This window comes from Syngnathus leptorhynchus, unplaced genomic scaffold, assembly GCF_054491065.1.
Source record: "Syngnathus leptorhynchus isolate UIUO unplaced genomic scaffold, UIUO_Slep HiC_scaffold_364, whole genome shotgun sequence".
Lineage (NCBI taxonomy): Eukaryota > Metazoa > Chordata > Actinopteri > Syngnathiformes > Syngnathidae > Syngnathus > Syngnathus leptorhynchus.
This window is the reverse complement of record NW_028232323.1, coordinates 29,155-36,824: the sequence shown is the minus strand read 5'-3', so window position 1 is coordinate 36,824 and position 7,670 is coordinate 29,155. Positions and strand designations below refer to the sequence as shown.

Below are 7,670 nucleotides of genomic sequence, written 5' to 3'. Positions count from 1 at the left end.
CGGCAAACCTTTCTGCCGACTTGTTCACGAGGCATATATGTGTCTCCTTTCAGCAGTCTCTATCCAAATACACAGTGTAGGTACCTATTAAAACAGTAGTCCCGATGAACATGAAAGGCAAAGATTGATAAATCGCAAAGAACTTTCCAGGGTCATCATATGTACTCAATGGCTGCACCGAAGAGAGTTGGGCCAGAAGTAAAGAGTGAAACCGATGCAGAAGTGGCAGCGGTGGGATTTGAACCCACACCTCAAGAGAGACTGAGGCCTATTTCCAGCACCTTAGACCGCTCAGCCACACTACCTACCACCTGTCATTTTGACATTGAATTTTGTTGACATTCTATTAAAACGTGAAGGCGGAAAAGCTGGTTTCTCCACCAGCATCCAGGTTAGTGCTGCCCGACTGAGCTTTTTTCATAATGTAATGAAGCCTGTACACAGCAGAGACCAAACAATATGAGTGACAATCAAAATCCAGTTGCAAGTTGGAACCGAATGCTTGTTTGCCGATTAGAGGACATCGTGAATTATTAGTGAGCAGCAGAGTGGCGCAGCGGGAGCGTGCTGGGCCCATAACCCAGAGGTCGATGGATCGAAACCATCCTCTGCTATTTGTAACTTGTGTCCTTTGGAAAGCTTTTGGCCTTCTTTCAAGTCGTTCTATCGAGAAGAAATGTCGCACCTGTATTTTCCACACGTTGGTTGTGCTGCATGGAAGTCGACCCATCCTCAATGCATACACTTTATGAGGCATATATGTTGTCCCTTCTTTCATCATTCTCAGCCCAAATACACAGTGTAGTTACATATCAAATGGGTACTCCAGGTTAGAATAAAAGGCAAAGATTAATATTTTGCAAAGACCTTTGAAGGGTCTTGATACTTTACAGGTGCACTGACAGGAGTTGGGCAAGGAGACCAGACCTGAATTGATGCAGAAGTGGCTGTGGTGGGATTTGAAACCCACACCTCATTAGAGACTGGAGCTTTGGATTCAGCACCTCAGACCGCTCGGCCACAATACCTGATTGCTGGGCTACTATATGGAATTTTCTTGACAATTATATTAAAACTTTGGAATCGGAGAATACAATGCTCGTTTCCCCACCAGCAACCAGGTTAGTGCTGTCCTACAGCGCCTTGTTTATAATGTAACAAAGAAGAAATAACTCGCAGAAGGCCTGGCGATCATCCACAAGAGCCAACTACCCGGAAAGCAAAAATTGTGGTGCTACAACTTCACATTGTACCAAAGGGCCATGTGGCCACTGAAGATGAGTAATATCAACAGCGAACGGCCTGGACAGACGAAGCAAACACCTACATTCAGAAATGGCTAGGTCTACCGAAAAGTTTCTCTGAAACAGGCTTGTTCGGGGCAACCTCGCTGCAACTGCCAATCCAGTCCATACCCTGGGCTATGAGCAGGAAACGGCTAGGTTCGTTCTTGAGCTAAGCGAATCCTTGGATCCTACTGTGAGAAATCCACGGGGGAGAGGGAGCAAAAACAAACTCCAGCCGAATCTGCTACTACAGGTTAATTAAAGGCCATATCATAGAAATACGTGACATATATATATATATTAATTACTGTATATAATATATATATATATATATATCCCCAACCCTCCGGTTACTAGACGACCCACTCTACTGCTACATATATATATACTGTGTGTGTGTATATATATATATATATATATATATATATATATATGTATATATGTATATATATATATATATATATATATATATATATATATATATATATATATATATATATATATAATTTATTTATTTTTTTCGAACGTCCCGGTTCTCGAACAATTCCGTATTCGACCAAATTAAGCTCTCTGCGCACAAAGGTTTCGGAAATCGAATGATTCACTTCTCGAACAGCCTTCTGGAACGGATTGTGTTCGAAAACCGAGGCTCCGCTGTACGTAGAATTACAAAACATACACATCAAATACAAAAGTAAAAGTAAAACATACTTTGGCCTGCCAGTGAAAAACTGGGTACTTTACTTCGACTGTTTTAACTTAGTAGCTTCGCGATGACACATCCGAGGTCGGCCGTTAACTTGAATTGGTAGTCTCTTGATTGAAGTCGTTGCCTCAGACCCATTTTTGCTTATCGCTTCTCGGCCTTTTGGCTAAGATCAAGTGTAGTATCTGTTCTTATCAGTTTCATATCTGATACGTCCCCTCTCTGGAGACCACATATGAAATTGATTTTTGGAATAGGGAGGTGTAATAGGGGCTTGAGGCTTTCCCACCAAACGGTTTGCAAATAGGTTTATTTCTTGAGGGGGGCACATAAACCCTCCTGCTGGTCAAAAGGAGTCATTCATTCCATTAATGAGAATTACATTCACCTTTATATTTTGCTTCATGTAGCCTGATCAAAATGAATAAAATTACTCTCTGTATGTGCATTCACGTGTAACATTGAAGGAGGTGGAATATTGTGTTTCAATATGTAAATAAATACCATCATTGTCTTTTAAGACACTAAAAGTGTCACGTCTCGTCCCCAGCCCTTCCACTATGCGTCAGTTGTCTTGGTTTCTGTCCGTGTGCTCGCCCCTCCCCTCCTGTGTGCGCATGATTGGTTTGATTGTTCTCACCTGCCTCTTGTTACCTGTAGTGTATATAAATCCTGTCTGCTCCTCACTCCCCGTCGGCTCATTGTTGTCGTCTGTTGTCGTGTCGTCGTCGTCGTCGTCGTCGTCGTCGTCGTCGTCGTCGTCGTCGTCGTCGTCGTCGTCGTCGTCGTCGTCGTCGTCGTCGTCGTCGTCGTCGTCGTCGTCGTCGTCGTCGTCGTGTCGTCGTCGTGTCGTCGTCGTGTCGTCGTCGTGTCGTCGTCGTCGTCGTCGTCGTGTCCTGACGTTTTCAAGCACCGTAATTTTCGGACTGTAAGTCGCGGTTTTTTTCATAGTTTGGGTGGGGGGGTCGACTTATACTCAGGCGAGACTTATGTTTTTTTTCAAAAAATGTACTTGATCATTAACACATTACTTACTAGTACAGTTGATCACCTCACATATTATTTTTAATACACTGAAAAACGAATAAAGCAATTCACACTTTAAAGCACAATATTCAAGTTCATGAAACAAATAAACAAAAAAACAAAAAAAACTGAAAAAGAAATATAGTTATTTTCAAACTAAACTGAACGAGGGTGATTTAAATTTCACCATTGGCCGTGACGCAACAACTGGGAGGGGAAAGCGCTGTTTTTTTGAGTTTTTAAAAAGCACAGGTCTGGTGAAGAGAATTTAGTGTGGTGATGTAAAAAAACAAAAAAACAAAAACAAAAAAAACAGTAGGGGCAGCAATGCAATTTAGGATGCAAGCTCTGCTTGTGATGGACAGCATGCGAGCACACATCACGCCAGACATGCAAATCACGAGTCCGACGGCGCGCGTACGCGGCATTGTTTACACGATCGATGATCGATGTATTTTATGATTTGGAGTGACAGATTGTTTGGTAATATTGTTGCTATATGATAGTTATTTGAAATATACTTTATATATCGTTATATGAGTCTGTGGAATAATTAGACATGCAAATCACGAGTCCGACGGCGCGCGTACGCGGCATTGTTTACACGATCAATGATCGATGGATTTTATGATTTGGAGTGACAGATGGTTTGGTAATATTGTTGCTATATGATAGTTATTTGAAATATACTTTGTATATCGTTATATGGGTCTGTGGAATAATTAGACATGCAAATCACGAGTCCGACGGCGCGCGTACGCGGCATTGTTTACACCATAGATGTCAAACTCTGGCCCGCGGGCCAAATTTGGCCCGCAGTGTAATTATATTTGGCCCGCGAGGCAATTTCAAATTAACATTAGAGCTGGCCCGCCGGTATTATACGGCGGCAGCGCTGTAACACCGCATTCATCGCTTGTACTACAAATTCCATAATGGTCTGCTGTTGCTTTGGCGCCCATACGTCCGTTCATGACTCCGCCTCATGCCCATATAATTAGAATCCGTGTTCATTTTTTCCCAGAATGCACCTGAAATTTTCAAGATGGCGCTGCCTAGATTCGATACTATTGGCTTCCGAGCAGCCGTCCACAAACTAATGGGTGACGTCACGGATGTTACATCCATTTCTTATATACAGTCTATGTGCACACCCCGCATCCCCGTGCCTCTCCCCCACACTGCGACCTCAAACGACAGCTGTCACTGTGTTAGCCTACCAACAAATGGCGAAAAGAAAGGCAGAAAATAGAACTTTTCTGGACAGGTGGGAGACAGAATATCTGTTTATATGTATACAAGACAGACCTGTTTGTCTTGTTTGTGGAGTCAACGTGTCAGTAACTAAGGAGCACAATATTAGACGACACTATGAAACCAAACACCAGGACAAATATAAGGACCTGGACACGGCTTAAAGGAGCCAGAAAGTTAAGGAGCTGAAAAGAGGTTTGATTTCACAACAGAAAATGTTCACAAAAGCCACAACACAAAGTGAGGCTGCTGTATAGGCAAGTTATATCGTGGCACAAGAAATCGCCAAATCAGCCCGGCCCTTTAATGAGGGAGAGTTTGTAAAAAAGTGCATGATGAAGGTTTGTGACCAAGTGTGCCCCGAGAAAAACCAAGCCTTTGCAAACGTAAGCCTGAGCAGAAAAACAATAGCTGACCGCACATGCGAGCTTGCCACCAATCTGCATGTCCAGTTGATGGAGAAGGGAAAATATTTTGTTTCGTTTTCCCTTGTTGTGGATGAGAGCACTGACGCGTCTGATACTGCGCAGCTGACTGTCTTTGTCCGCCGCGTGGACACAAATCTGTATGTTACGGAGGAGCTTTTGGGATTTAAACCAATGCATGGCACAACCACAGGGAAAGAAATCTTTGAGGAGGTTTGAAAATGTGTAACTGAAATAAACCTTCCGTGGAATAAACTTGTGGGATTAACCACTGATGGTGCGCCAACCATGAGTGGTAAAAGGAATGGACTGGTGGGCAGGATCTGTGAAAAGATGCGCGAAGAGAACTGTGCAGGTGAATTATCTGTTTATCACTGCATCTTACATCAAGAATCCCTGTGTGGTAAAGCGCTGAAGATGGAGGATGTTATGTCCACAGTAACACAAAGATCTCAATCACCGCCAGTTTAAGTCTTTTCTGGAATTTTCTATGCACTTTTTCTTGCTACTCCAAGGCCTGAATGGTTTATTTATTCATAGTTGTTATGTTATTTTATTTTCAAATGTATTAGCCTGTGTAAGAAGCAAATTTTGACATTTACCTCAGAAGGCTGCAAACAGAAAGGAGGCATTCCATTTTTATTTAAATTTTATTTAATATGCCATTGATATGTTTTTTTATTATTATAGTTATCATTATTCTTATTATTATTACTATTATGACTATTATTGTTATTATTAGTATTATTAGTGTTATTATCAACTTGAAGAAGCTAATTTTGACATTTACCTCAGAAGGCTGCAAACAAAAAGGAGGCATTCAATTTTTATTTAAATTGTATTTATTATGCCATTGATATGTTTTGTTATTATCATTATTATTATTACTATTATTACTATTATTGTTAGTATTAGTATTATTAGTGTTATTATCAACTTGATTTTGCACGCCTGCACTTTTAAATTATATAAGCCTTGATTGTTCAATATTCACTGTAAAATCAAAACTTGTTTGATTCCATATTAAAAGGTTCATTTGTTCCACCTTGGCCCGCGGCTTTGTTCAATTTAAAATTCTGGCCCACTGTTAATTTGAGTTTGACACCCCTGGTCTAGGAGAATGATTCTTGCTTAGGGTGCGAGAGGTCCCGGGTTCCACTCCCGGACGAGCCCTACTTTGAAACACAGCTATCTCCCATTCTCTGGCATTTTTAACAGGCTGATGTCACATGTGCTGTGTCATCATCATTCACAGGCTCCATTCGTGTGTCACGTGATGCAAATTTGGACACAGCGAAGGACTACCAAAGGGAATGCAAAAGTGAGTGAAAGATAGCAGTTTTCACCCAGTCTCAAATTAGGTACCACACCGTAGTTGCAATGCGAACTCATTTTAATGTGTCAGGCACTTTGCAAAGGAACCATCAATAACAATAAAGATTAGAAGCTGTCTCAAATTGGGGACGTTTTGTGTGTTAGGTGAACGTGATAACCACTACACCATGGAAACATCTGCTGCAGTGGTGCACCTTACCTGCTGGCCCAAACGTGAGTGCTATGGGCACCAAGCACACCCAAACCATCGCTATTTTAGATCTTTACGACTACTCCCACATTCATTCACGTTCGGTGAAACCTCCCCAAATCCCCTCCCTAACACGCAAAGCATACGGTTTGACATGAAAGGCGGCTGTGGCTGGGTTGGCGGTTCCATCCCGGCTCTGTCACAGTCACATGTCGTTGTGTCCTTGGGCAAGACACTTCACACACCTTGCCTCCAGATCGCCATTGTAAATGAGAAACTTTTCTCAATTGGCTTACCTGGTAAAACATTGAATTAAAAAAAAGAAAGAAATATTAAAAAGCAAGTCCATTTGTATAATAAAAGGACTTTTGACTTGTGATCTGGTGCTCCTTGTGTGGAGTTTGCATTTTCTCCCCGTGCCTGCGTGGGTTTTCCTCCCACATCAAAAAAACATGCTTGGTCAGCCGATTGAGTAATCCATATTGCCCATAGGTGTGAGTGCAAGTTTGAATGGTTGTTCGTCTCCGTGTGCCCTGCGATTGGCTGCCAACCAGTTACGTTCCTACTGCCCGATGACTGCTGAGCTAGGCTCCAGCACGCCCGCAACCCCCCGCATCACAAATAATGGATGGAATTGAATGGAGATCAGTTTAGGGCCTGAAGGGGGAGCCACAGCAATGTGTACATACTCTTATTAATTTATCCAAACTTCATTATATAAATCAATGTGTAAATAATCTATCCAAACATAGTTGCTCAATCAGAGCACAGAACAGCACACAAAGTTTTGTGACTTTCACTTACACATAGGCAGAGAGCACAGAGCTCAGTTAAGTTCCATGACACATAGTAACAAAACATTCAGTAGATAACAGGACATTAAAGTGATAACAGAACATATGTCTATCTTATAAGGACATGTTTTTCCTTCCGGCCCATTCCCTTCCTAGTTCTTGCTTTTGGTCAGTATAAAGCCTTCCGATCTGGAGAGTACATTGTTGTTTCATCTGCTGAAGTGCCTTGTTCACTGACCGCCATTAAACAAACCAACATCTTGCAAATAAAAAAACAACTGTTACTCCACGTCTTTGTTTTCTTTGCTCAATGACAGACATCTTTAACAAAATGCAACAGGCTGTTTTAGCTAAACTGTTCACGGCCTCGGTCGAGGTTCAATTCCCCGACGCGTAGTCTGTTTCTTTGTGTTAAAAATGTAGCCTAAATTGGGGAACAGGAGTTAAGTTGGTTCATGGTCACCCCTTATGAACGTTAACACCGTTTCATGCCCGTGACACTTATTTCGAGTTGGTTTTATTGTTCATCTTGGCATTCTGATGATATTCTCATTCTTTGCTATCCTTTCGCCATAGTTTGTTTCATTTTGATTGATTGAAACCTTTATTGTCCCCTCTGGGGAAAATCAGTTGTCAAACAGCTCATGACGTTTA

The 7,670-nt window shown here is 41.8% G+C and overlaps 1 pseudogene; it reads left to right on the top strand.

Moving 5' to 3' along the window:
- The first annotated feature begins 2,138 nt into the window (after positions 1-2,138).
- Positions 2,139-2,311, top strand: LOC147036936 (U2 spliceosomal RNA; annotated as a pseudogene).
- The last annotated feature ends 5,359 nt before the right edge of the window (positions 2,312-7,670 follow it).